General features: G+C 46.1%; 1 protein-coding gene across 1 annotated transcript in view; it reads left to right on the forward strand.

Annotated features, from left to right (window-relative positions):
• LOC144784018 (SCO-spondin-like) overlaps positions 1–13,211 on the forward strand; it is a 1,726,865-nt gene that overhangs the window by 1,167,465 nt on the left and 546,189 nt on the right. The window lies entirely within an intron of this gene.

Consider the following 13,211-nt stretch of genomic DNA (forward strand, 5'->3'; position numbering starts at 1 on the left):
TTTTAATGAAGAACCAGGTTTAAACGGCTCCACAGCATGGGCCATGTTGTCCAGAATGTATTGACTAAAAAATCAAAAAATGTGTTGAGAAAAAAAAAAAGAAACAGGTTTAAGGTACAGTTCTGAAGAGAAGTTTCTGAAATAATCCAATATTTCAAGGTGTTCCACATTATTGTAACCTGGATCATTATTCCTCTGAAACTGCGAATACATTTCTGTGCTTAATAGGAAAACATTTTTCCAAAAGATTGCAGTCTACCACCTGAATGCTTCATACTCAGACAGTAGGTCAGATGCCTTATCTCAGTGCAGGATCATCGGAGCAGTTGGACATACTGGTGTTAGTGCTTTACTTTGTGCAGAGTTTAGGGCCCAGAAAGCACTATCTAATGAACTGAAATTGAAAACCAAGGCTGTTCAACAAACTAACACACTTAAATATTATGAAGCACAATAAAATCCACAAGAAAGAGAGAGAATGATTTCGTTTTCAAACCATGAAGGTTTATTAGCGAGTAAAGGTTTACAGAAGGCAAAATCATCAAGTTAGTATCAACCAAAATATGAATACATCAACTAATATGACGTCAAAATCAAGCCAACGTCATAAAAGAAAGAGGACAAACTAGCATAAAGTCACCTTAATGGGAAAAGTCATTTCTGTCATTAAGAGTGTACTTAAGTCTCCTACTGTGCTCGAAGCTACATCAGAAAATGGACTGCTTTCATAACCTACTCTGTAATACTTAAATCCCACAATCCTAACATTTGCTACCACTGCACAGCAGCACCTCTGCGCGCCAGAGACAGCACCGTACGGCTCCGCCCTGACATCGTCCATGGACATGACGTCATTGAAGTTAAATATGCCCTACACCGTCGCACCGACATCAGTTTTCTTCTTTTCCGCGTCACAACACGGATCCTGGAAACCAGCAGTTCCTGGCCTAGTTTTGGGCCTTCTCTGCACCGTTGGTGTCGTACCGGAGGTCCATCTCCCGTAAGCCTGCCGGGCTGGGAGCTGAGTTCCACGTCGGACCCAAAGCCGGGCTAGACATCCAAACCCACACCCAGCTCTAAGCCTGATCCCACATCTGGGGCATTGCATCATCCGACGTTGTGGTAGCGTCCCTCTTGGAGGCCGTCGATATCCAGTCAACTCCGACACAGAGCCCGCCGACGCCGCTGTCGACGCATCCATCACTGATGGTGTCCATCCATTCATCAACACCGGCGTCCATGGCTGGGGTTGACCTCCCTCCGGATTTCTCACTTCTGTCTCCTCAGTGGGGTCTAGCGAGAGCGGTATCCGCTGCAGCCCTTTTGGAAGTTGCTGCTTCCCCTGGTAGTGGGCCACTGGTGCAGGTCCCTAATGTGGCATGGCCTTCGGGTCGTTCCCCAGCCCCGCACTTTATGGCAACTGGGAGGATTAGTCTCCAACCTTCTCCTACAACCTTCTCCTACAGATGGCCTCTTGTCCCCTCCTAGGGGCCGCCTACGCGTGGACTCTCAACCGGGCGGCTGCTATCCTCGGCTTTTAGCCTCCTGTGGTACCCCTCATTCCCGATCCCTTAATGGATCTGCTTCATCCTGAGCCCATTACCGTGGAGCCCTTGCTACCCATTGGGGGTGCTTTATAAGAAGTCCTGCGTGGCGCATGGGCACAGCTCTCTTCCGGAGCGCCAGTTGATCGGGCCATTAATGGTAGGCACCGTCCTGCCCCGGGGGATCCACTTTGCCTATCCCTCCATCCTACTGCTCAGGGCCTGGTAATTCAGGCGGCTTTTGGGCTACAGGACTCCTCCACTTTGCCCTTGTTTCCTTCCACCTGGAAATCCTGGTGGCTGGAGGCATGTGGAAGACAGCGTTTTGCTTCTTCTAGCACGGCCATCTGCACTTTAAACACTACATGCATGTTTGCACGTGCGTCCTCCGCACTCTGGGACTCCATGGCTAACCTTCTTCCTTCCCTTCCGGAGGAATTGCGTCTGGAGCTTCTCTGTCTTGTCCTTCACGGCAAGGAGACGGCACATTTTGTAATACACTCCTCCCTGGATACCACAGAGTCTGTGGGCCGTGCTCTTGCAAGGTTGGTGCAAATAAAAGGGGGAGTTAGGCCCAAAGGGGACGTGGTTAGGCAGGGCCTTATTGAATTCTACACTCACAGGAAGTCGCCTACCCCGCTAAATTATTTTCCAACAGTAAATTCTATAAGACAAACACCCTATATTCGTTTGTCTTGGTATATTTATTTATACCTTTTCACTGGATGTATTTTATTCATAAATATCATACATTTATGTGCAGAGAATTTAAAAACATCAATATTTCACAACAACATCCAGAGACATTTCAATATTCAATCAAACAAAATATATCAAACAATTTACATAAATGTATTCCAAACAAGACAATATCTCAAAACATACAAACAATGATTGTGAATAATTATTGTCAGACAAACCGAACAGTGATTTTACAAAACACTTTGAATGTGCAAAAATTCATTTATGGTGATCAATAAAGTTTGGACAAAAAATCTTTTTTTTCATCTTTTTTGTCCCTCAGTTATTCAGTTAACCAAGTCAGATCTCTTAGCCTATTTCACCAACAAGCCGACGCGATTCGAGTGCTGATGTTTCCTCACAGAACTCTCATCAGGGCTGTATGAATCCTATCTGAAAGGGTCACAAATCGACTTTCCAGATTCTAGTTTGTCATTTGTAAGGCATCAATCATGATTAAACGAACTCCAATATTTGTATTTCCCTTCTAATGTCGTTGGGACTCCTGTATTTTTGTGTCTGTACTAAATCCAGCCGGATTAGTCTTGCAACAAGCCTTTTCTTCTCTTTAATAATATTTGTCTTTAATTGCCGACAGAGTTCAACGTGCCACCTTCATATTCTTCGCGGTCAATTTCGTGCAGCCGTATTGATCCGTCAGCAGTCTAACGGTCCGTATAACGCTTGCTCTTCAATCAGTATTCGCCAATGTTTCTGTCTTGCACGGTTGGTGGCTTTGCGCCGCCATGCCTGGATGCCCGAAAGTCAATTCCCTTATAATATTCGGGAGAGCCCAAGACATGCAGTTTAACGAAATACACCTTTTTGGGTCCCATGCGGACTTGGTGATTTCCAGGCTTCTGTCAGGGCTACCGTAATTCTGCCGTGTCACTGACTTACTTTCTTCTTCGTTGCGGGTCTTCCTTTACGGCCCGGGTTTTATCAGAGACAGGTTGGTGTCTCTGTATGGTCTGTATAGCTGTATGGCTGATTGTTTTTGTTTTCAGTCCTCTGACTGTTTGTTTTGCAAAGAGGGCCCCCTTCTTGCCCAGGGTTGACCCATGCCCTATGTTGGGTATTGGCTGGTGGCAGGTGTCTGCATTCACCTTTTTTCGCTCCAGTGGAGTTTTCATTATGGGTATTACTCTGGGATTCATATAACCCTTTACCGCATCCCGCAGGATCGCATAGCTCTGTTGTCTGTGGTTCTTCCACTCCTGGTCTAGGTCTGTGGTGTGTAGTATCTACCTTGCATGGTCTGGCATCATGCTTTTTGTCACATGGTCCGTTCTTTGACGCCTGCCCCTTCTGGGTTGTTCTCACCGTTAAGGAGTTGCCGTAGGCATCTCTATTATACGATTGTTATGGCCTTTTGGCTTATTCCCCAACAGTTTTCTCCACATCCCATCTGCTTCCACGCTGGGATTTCTATGTTCTGCTGGCATTCTCAATGTGGCGGACTCGTGGAATCGGATCTCCTTGAACTCCGCTCTTCCTGGCGTCTAGGACCCGGGAGTTGGTCCTGAGTACTCCCTTGTTAGGCTCGTCTTTTCTTCCGGACCGGAGGCAGCCACTGCTTATAGCCTAGACTAGTTCCACCTTCTGTATAAATGCGGGTACTTTTGAGTGTACCCTAGTCCCTGGGTTTGGACGGGTTTTGGTATCCTCTTGAGGCTGTTTCTGCACTATGATCTTCCTAATGGCTTGTGCGGGCTTTCCTGCCTTGGTCTTGTACCTGTCCTCTTACATCACCAGCTCTTCTCTGGCATTTGTGGCCCTTTGCCTTCTTGCTATTGTGAGCATCTCAGCTGTTCCTGCTGTCTTGCTTTCTGGTGCTCTTCTGTTATGGTACTACAGACTCCCTCTGGCCACGTATGCGTGTCCTTCTGGTTGTGTATGGGCATCCTTTCAATGCTCTCACACATGTCGGGTTGGCGAGGGTCTCAGCAGTACTCCTCCTCTGTGGTACATGTGGGGGTGGTACGCGTTCTCTCCACCGTACCACTTACCCGTCTGTTTGGGCCCATAGGTTCAGTTCTACTTCTTGCAAGGTGCTAAACTCCCTTTTCACGCCAGTCTCTTTACTGGGTGTGTTTTTGGTCCATATCGGCTCTTGCTAGGCTGGGGTCAGTATTCTGCTGCCTTCGTATCTTAGAGGAGCAGGTTCAACAGTGTTTTATGCTGTTCGGGTTGTTTAGCTGGGACTAGCTTTGACTTCTTGTCGACACCTTGGATCCTGCGGATCCTTTATGCCCCTTTTGCTCGTCTTCTATCAAAGTTCGGCATTTTTTCGCTCCAGCACCAGCGTTCTGGCTTGGTGTTTTCCTTCTCTTATCCCCTCTACATGTATGGGGGTTTTCGTGTTATTCTGGATAAGCTGTGGTGCCCTAGCCTCCCCTTGATTCCTGCTCTCTTCAGAGCATAGGGGTCTGGTGGTTGGCTGCGTTGTCGTTTTTGTCCCCACTGTGTTTCGCCCTTTGGTTGGCTCCATTCTTTTGGTCATCCGATTGACGACTAGGTTCTCTCTGGACCTTAGTGGTGTTCAATCGCAGTCCCGCCTCCTCTAGGGTTATGGCTTTGTTATGTATTCTAAGTTAAGGAATCTACGGCTAGATGTCTCTATCAGATGAATAAGTTACTTACCTTCGGTAACGATGTATCTGGTAGAGACATAGTCTAGCCGCAGATTCCTTAACGCCCGCCCGTCCTCTCCGTCCTGCGACAACCTTTTCAGGTTGGACTTCTTGCCTTCGCCTCCCTTTGAGTGGCTTTATTCCTCTGTGGGGTGACGTCTTCTCTTCATTCTGACTCACGGGGCTACATTCTGTTTCGTGGCCCTGCTCTACCCATCCTTGTGATTAGACGGTAGGGCCCATATGCCATGTGTCCTTTACAACCCTTACCCTGGGTTGCCTGATGTGAGTCTACATCCTTCTACTCCCCCGTATTCCCTTCTATCTTCTTCAACCGCTTGAGGTCTCTTGCCTCCACTGCACTCTAGCGGTTGCAGTCTCTGGCAATGCTGCATTTGGTAGGTCCCTTATTCGGATCTGACGTCTCCTTTTGGGTGACGCCTTATGGTAGTTTATCCTTACTCCTGGGTTCTGGATAGGTTGTCCTTCACTGTCATATATTGTAGTTGCAGCCATTCTGTTGTCTGCTGTGACGGTTCACAAAGGAGCTATGGCTCAATGGTAAGTCTTGTGCCTCTGGTGGCACAGGCTCACACAGGCCAAGGGTTCGGATCCTGCCTCTGCTCTGCATCTTCTTCTACCTCCTGGGGAGGTTTTGGACTTAACAATTGCGGGGGTCCCTCCCAGAGTGGTCCTCTGTTCTTTTGCCTCCCTCAGTTTACAATATACGGTGCATGGCGCTGTCCTTCTATGGTGATGTTTTTCACCATACCTTGTTTTTTCTTTTTCTAAACACTGTTCTCATATTTCACAGTTTTTGGTGGTGGCTTCGCGTTCTTCGCGGAAAAGTCTTCTGACGAAAACTGACGTCAGCGCGCCAGGACGGGGCATATATGGCTCGGCTGACGTCACGTCCATGGACGATGTCAGGGCGGAGCCGTACGGCGCCGCCCCCGACCTGCAGAGGTGCTGCTGCGCAAAATTTTCCGGACCAGTCTGACGCCTAGGGATATTCTATGGTTAGGGAATCTGCGCTTAGACTATGTCTCTACCAGATACATCGTTACTGAAGGTAAGTGACTTGTTCGTTAATACCATGCCTGTGTCGTTGCCACAAGTTCTATTACAGCGCAAGTCATTACAACGACTTGCTTTGGGGAAGCGCTGTACTTTGGAATTGTTTGAAATACTATTCCAACTCTTGTCAATGTATCAGTAGGGATGGTGTTGGACTTAACATCCAACACCAGTTCAATACCGCATTCCCTAAAGCAAGTCATTGTAATGACCTGCATTGTGATAGAGCTTGTGGTAACGTCACAGTTGTGGTCCTGACTGTGTTGCAAAGGGACCACATTGTTATGCCTGCATTGTAATAGATGTTTCCTGAAACAGCCCAACCAGGGGTGGGTGAAATGATACGATTCACAGGCTCATTAGATCCTCAGGATCTTCCACAATACAGCTTTTCATGGCATTCTTCAAACTTATCTTTTTTGCAGCAAAATGAGATACAAGGACCAGCTTGTACTCTGTAGGTGACTTTGTGATGATGGAACCAATTAAAACAATCCATGATTATCAAACGCAAAATAAAACATTTTATTTAGGAATGAAATCAAAGAACACTGCATTCAATAATAAGAACACCAGCCTCACCAAGAAATAAAATGTTAGCATCTCATAAAGCAAGATGGCAACCAAAGCTAGCTATTTTAAACACAGGCATAAACACACATTCTCCTTTAGATTACATTTGCCTTTCAGCATGTTTATGTTGATTTAATTTAAAATATTTATTATAAAAAAGCTTTCAAACGTCTTCCTCTGGAGATAATGGGAAGCACCACAAATCACTTTTGGTAATTAAAATGTCCTATTGTCGGCTTTCGCAGCTAGCGCCTAAACTACTCTAATGTTATTTTGAAGTCTTTTAATTCTAGTTCTTCTCATTTTCTCCTTCTTCCTCTTAATTCAGACAGCTGCTTCTCTCCCTTGTAATTTGATCCACCATTTGCCAACATCATTTTTATCCTTCTTACAAAATGAAAGATAAATATCACACAAATCATTATAATTAGTGTCAGTCTTAGTATTATCATTATTATTCCACTAACAGTACTGCTAAATCAATCTTGTAAAATCATTTCCTTGCTCATTTCCAGGGACCTGTCTCCTCCAAATCTCACATCTCGTGAGAAATGTCACTGTCCTATTAATAATGACCTTGTTAATCTGGTTACTTACTTATATTAGGTACATAAGTACCGCATTGCTGAACACAAAGCATGCTGCAGACTCCCCCCTCTTTAACCATTTAATGATCTAAACCCAGCCTGTTTTGCAAAACCATTTGCTTGTAGTCATAAGTTCAGTATTTAGTTCAAGCATTATACTAACTGCAACTCAACCAGTGTGATCTATATGATACAATGCCCATGTAATCATATATATGTTGGGCAAACCCAACAGAAAATTAAATCCCGCATTTCTTCTCATTGTAGTAGACTGCGTTGCAAAGTAGCAGGTGCCCCCCTGGTAGAACATTGGCAAAAGACAGGACATATGGTGTCTGACCTAAAGTGGCTGGTCATTGAAAAGGTATCCCTGGGGAGAAGAGGAGGCAATTTGCGGATAGCTCTCAACACACGTGAATCTAAATGGATGTCCCTTTTAGACACAATTAAAAATGGGCTCAACGAACAAGATAGCAGCCTGGCACAGTTGGCAGCTCTGGGCTAAAGTATTTGAGTATCATGCATCTATTTTGTGCAGTTCCTTTGAGTACTCGTAGCGTCATTCACTGATGAGACAGGATAGAACATTAATCACACCCGTCTACACTCTCATGCTGGAGGAGTGCACGGATTACATAATACTCTGTGTGTTGATGAATATCCAATAAATATACATTTGAGGTCGCTCGTCTACACTCTCATGCTGGAGAAGTGCACGAGTTTGGCAATCATACGATTTGATATTAGACACTATACCCAACAATGGGTTTCCCCAGACGGTGTAGCACGGTTACAACGAATTTTTTACAACGCACTACCATTACATCGCAACTTTTACCACGCAAACCATTACAACGCAATGCGCTGGGGGGCGCTCTAGGATAGGGAATGTATTTAATATACTATCCAACACCTTCCCTGCTATCCACGGGGACTGGAGTTGGAATAGTAAATTAAATAATTCACTATCCAGCGCCTAAAAGCATTATGCGTTGTAATGGACTGCGTGGTAAAAACCGCGTTGTAAAGGCATGCGTGGTAAAAGCATGCGTTGTAGTGACACCAATCCCCTCAGACATATGACTCTCAATAATGTTCCTTTATAATGTCTCCTTAGAATTACTCGAGTACAACCTCCTGCGAGAGAGTTGCTCGTGATGGGCTATGTTTTTCACATGTTGAATTTGGACTTTTTCCTTTTACATGTCTAAGGTGTAATTATTGTACTTCTCACATGTTTAATATGGAATTACGGGTTTATTTGGGATCATTACCCTCGCTAAGTTTCTCAATCCGACCTAAGTTTTGATTGAATTATTGAACGCCGTGATATGGTGCCAGACAATGGAATTATTGGTTTATCAGAGATCAGCTAAGTCTCCCAATTCGACCTAAGTATTGATTGAATTCATTGAGCGCTGCGATATGGGGCTTGACGGGCAGCAGCGGTCTAGTAACTTTCCCATGTCTATTTAGCGAGTGCAACTATGGCCCCGCCTCCTAACTCCGCGAAGCAGCTTGACGGAGTGCATGCAGTCGTGTGTTTGACAGCGGCCCCTCCATTAGCTGGTAACTAGTTGCGTCTTTTGTGAATTTTCGCGGCATTTGCCGAATCTTTATACTGAAGACCCTGGCTTCTGTTGCCTGACAGGCTTTCCTTTTACCGCAGGAGGTTAATCACCGTGAGACCGGCCGAATTGATTTAGAGAGCAGCGTGTTGGTTTTCTAACCATCGCGGTCGGTGTTGCCCCAACCATGTCTCGTCTGATCTTCAGACCGAGCGAAAGACTAAGTGTTTTACATTAACGTCCCGAGATATTTTCAAGAGGTATGTGAACTTTTGCTTGGCTTCTGACTAAGTGGGTCCGCTTTATATTGAGTCTGTCACTGAAAATGCCCTTCATTATCTTTACAGTTGCGCCTTCAGAAAAAATACTGCCCTTGTGTTCTAACCTTCGGTGTATATATATGCCGAATTGAATGTGAGTAATAAGTCTTTTTAAACAACTACTTGCCTCGCATAAAGTTAGAGATAATTAACTGTTTACCAGCAAATTATAATTTATTTTGACAGTCAAAGTGACGCCGTTAAGCCAGATCGAATTAATTTTGCCTGTGGCTAAGAACTTGCAGGGCCTTGCCAAGTGTGTCCAACGTAAGTGATGAGATGTTCCACACACTATATAGTTGTCTTGTGGGTATAATGTCACTATTTTAGTTTTAATTTCCCCTTTTTGAGCAGAGGTTGTGTATTTACTTGACACCCTGTCTGGTTTGGATAACGACAACTGATAATCCATTCCATTAACATCCTTCTGACGGCGTGTTATTATCCGATGCAGCCTTGAGGTGCAATATTTTCTGATATGTTTAGAAATTTTTCTGACATAATAATCCTTTAATTCAATACCGTTTCCTCTGTTGTTAATAATGTATGTCTTGAAGTCTAACCATGACCCTTTTGGCCTGGTTTCACTCATTTCCTATGTCTGGAGGCCCTCCTTGGGTCCGGACTCCATGGTAATGGCAGTTTTTGCATTTTAATACTGTTGAAGAAAAACGACAAATAATGGGTCGCACTACAAAATGCGTCTGACCTTTGGTTTTAATTTTTAGATTGAACTGCCCCACTTTACCCCTGCTTTCCTTTCCTGTACGTGTCCTGATGAAGACCCCGTTCAAATGATCTAACGCAATCTACGGTTAGGGGTCGAAACGTCGACGGCTTTTCCCTCATTTAGGACCTCCGGCACATGCCCCTGATAATTCTGAACTTTGTATGTGTCCGCGGAAGGTTCATTGCTTAATAGTTCCTAATTGAAGCCATAATTGTTTAGGCTTTGTTTCTGATTTGTTTCAAATTTGAGTTACGACTGTTATTATTCATTTCCTTTTTTGACTGTGTTTATCTTTCTGTGATCTTACACCGCCCTGAGCACTCCCCTTCCCTTTTCCTACCCTTATGGGGCACATTATTAAATGTACATATGTTTGCTTTTTCATAAGTGAAATTTGGTATTGTGAAATAAAGGACAATACCTTTCATGAGTATCTCTGATTGATTTCCCCTTTTTTGAGGTTAATTTGTTTATAAATTGTATCAGTGTGTGTAGTACACAACACGGTCTCCTTGCGGGGACCCTTCTTTTTGTATACCACATAGCGCCCAGGTCCCCGCGACTGCATGGGTTCAACCCCCTTCTCTATAACGCAGTATTTAGTTAAAGCACCAGCTGTTTTAGTAGCCAAATTATCTACCAAAGGACACAACTTTCAGATCTTCAAATCATTTAAAACTACACCTACAGAAGGTATTGTAGCACCAAATATATCACCAAAATACTTGTGAAGAACTACGCTTAGCCTTTCCACGAGTCACTATTCCCATAACATCTATGTCATCTACATGATACACTTTAGGAAACACTGAAACAAGGTAACAGCTACCACCCCAATTCTGTGGAAGATGGAAATGGCTTTCTTTATGCACAAAAAATAAACTCCTCTAATAATAGAATCCTCTCCTGATAAAAACCTTTCACCCATAGGATTGAAGGCCTGCACGCAATCACTCCAACCCAACATATCTGGGTTTTGAACCTTATTGTTCTCTCTTACAATAGACAATCTTCCTTTCTTTTTTAAATTCAGACAATGTTTTTGTTGTACTCCTAGTTCCCTCACCGCTGCTTTTTCTTTCTCACAAACATCCTCTTCTCCTTTTTTTAACTCCTTTTCCTGCCTTCAAATTCCTCTCATTTAATTCTTCCATAAACTTCTTTTCAGTTCTGTTCAATTAACATTAAGCTTTAAAGTTAGCCAGGTTAGTAATTTTAGTTTGTGTGATAGGTCTCATTTAACTAAGCATTTGTTCCACAGACGTGGATCACCTACCACCTAGCTTAACTCGCGCTGCACTAGCGCTGTGTTTTAAAACCTTCTCGTGTTTGATTTGGGTTTGTGTTTTAATTTTGGGACTTACCCTTGTTTTTTAAATTGTGGCTTCGTGTTGCCTTAGCGCTCGCCTCCTGCCCCCTCACTGCATTTAAAAGTGCACTTTGTGCCTCCAATCACCACCACTTTGGTGGGTCCGGGCTCAGGGGATCTTTCTCGGCGCCATTTTGGGTTGGGGGACTTCATCCTGCGGCGGCCGCCATCTTAGAGCGGACTTCGCGCGCGCAGGGTGACGTGAGAGCCTATTTAAGGCGGTCTTCTGTGTGGCGGGGCCCTTGATCACCTACCACCTAGCTTAACTCGCGCTGCACTAGCGCTGTGTTTTAAAACCTTCTCGTGTTTGATTTGGGTTTGTGTTTTAATTTTGGGACTTACCCTTGTTTTTTAAATTGTGGCTTCGTGTTGCCTTAGCGCTCGCCTCCTGCCCCCTCACTGCATTTAAAAGTGCACTTTGTGCCTCCAATCACCACCACTTTGGTGGGTCCGGGCTCAGGGGATCTTTCTCGGCGCCATTTTGGGTTGGGGGACTTCATCCTGCGGCGGCCGCCATCTTAGAGCGGACTTCGCGCGCGCAGGGTGACGTGAGAGCCTATTTAAGGCGGTCTTCTGTGTGGCGGGGCCCTTGATCACCTACCACCTAGCTTAACTCGCGCTGCACTAGCGCTGTGTTTTAAAACCTTCTCGTGTTTGATTTGGGTTTGGGTTTTAATTTTGGGACTTACCCTTGTTTTTTAAATTGTGGCTTCGTGTTGCCTTAGCGCTCGCCTCCTGCCCCCTTACTGCATTTAAAAGTGCACTTTGTGCCTCCAATCACCACCACTTTGGTGGGTCCGGGCTCAGGGGATCTTTCTCGGCGCCATTTTGGGTTGGGGGACTTCATCCTGCGGCGGCCGCCATCTTAGAGCGGACTTCGCGCGCGCAGGGTGACGTGAGAGCCTATTTAAAGTCGCTCTCATACGCGCAGCGTGACGCGCAGGTTGACGCCCTCGCTGTGCCTGAGTCGTGCCGGAGTCCTGCCCGTCTGCGCCCGTCAGCGTCCTGGAGGCGTCGGGGCGGCGGGGGACCTTGACCGGCACTACTCTGGCTGCGATGATTTGCTATTCTTCTGCGTCACTGCGGGACATGCGGGGCTATTCTAGCTCTTGCCGCTCCGTTTTCCCGGGGCGGTTTAGGGGCAAACGTCGCTGCCCGTCCTCCGGCTGGACGCCTGCCTTGTCTTGTGCTACAGTTTCCCGCCAGGCAACTGCTGATGCGAGGCATCTTTGTATGCTGCTGAACACAAGGTCGGTAGGTCGTCATGCCCTGCACATTCACGACCTTTTGGTCAGGGAAAATCCCCTGTGCCTGCTACTGACGGAAACCTGGCTCGGAGAGGCTTCCCATCCGGACGTCTTCTCTGCCATCCCGCCGGAATATAACATCTTCCGTCAGGACAGAGCGAAGGGTAGGGGAGGGGGAGTAGCGGTTGTGGTGAAAAAGAGCGTCTCCTGCTCAGTGCTTCCCTTGAACCCTATTGGGAATGCCGAGTCGCTTGCTTTTATGATCAGATTGTCCCCGGGTCAGGCCCTGAAGGGGTTGCTGGTCTATAGACCACCAGGTCCTGTGGGTTCCTTTTTGGAGGATCTACAGACTGTCGTCTCTGAGTTGGCGTTGTCCACCCAGCACTGCATTGTGGCCGGTGACTTCAATTTCCACCTGGATGTGGCGGATGACCCTGATGCGGCCAAACTGCTGGATGTTACATCTCCGCTTGGTCTTATTCCATGCGTGTCAGGGCCAACACATGAGAAGGGGCACACCCTGGATCAGGTGTTTTCATCTGTTCCACTTATGGAGGTTGCTACCCTGCAGATGCTCTGGACTGATCATTGGTTGATTAGTGTTTTGGTGCTGGAATGTGCGCGTCCGGATTACAGAGCGCCTACCTCGCTCAGAACGGCCTCGAGAGCGCTTCATAGAGTAACTCCCGACTTGCTCGAGCAGGCGCTGCTGGAGCACCCTTGTCTTCTCTCGGGTGACCTGGATAGCGACACGGAGACTCTGCAGCGTTGGCTTACCGATCGGCTGGATGATCTTGCCCCCAAGGTTGTCCCCCGGTCCAC

The sequence above is a fragment of the Lissotriton helveticus genome, chromosome 10 (genome assembly GCF_964261635.1).
Source record: "Lissotriton helveticus chromosome 10, aLisHel1.1, whole genome shotgun sequence".
NCBI lineage: Eukaryota > Metazoa > Chordata > Amphibia > Caudata > Salamandridae > Lissotriton > Lissotriton helveticus.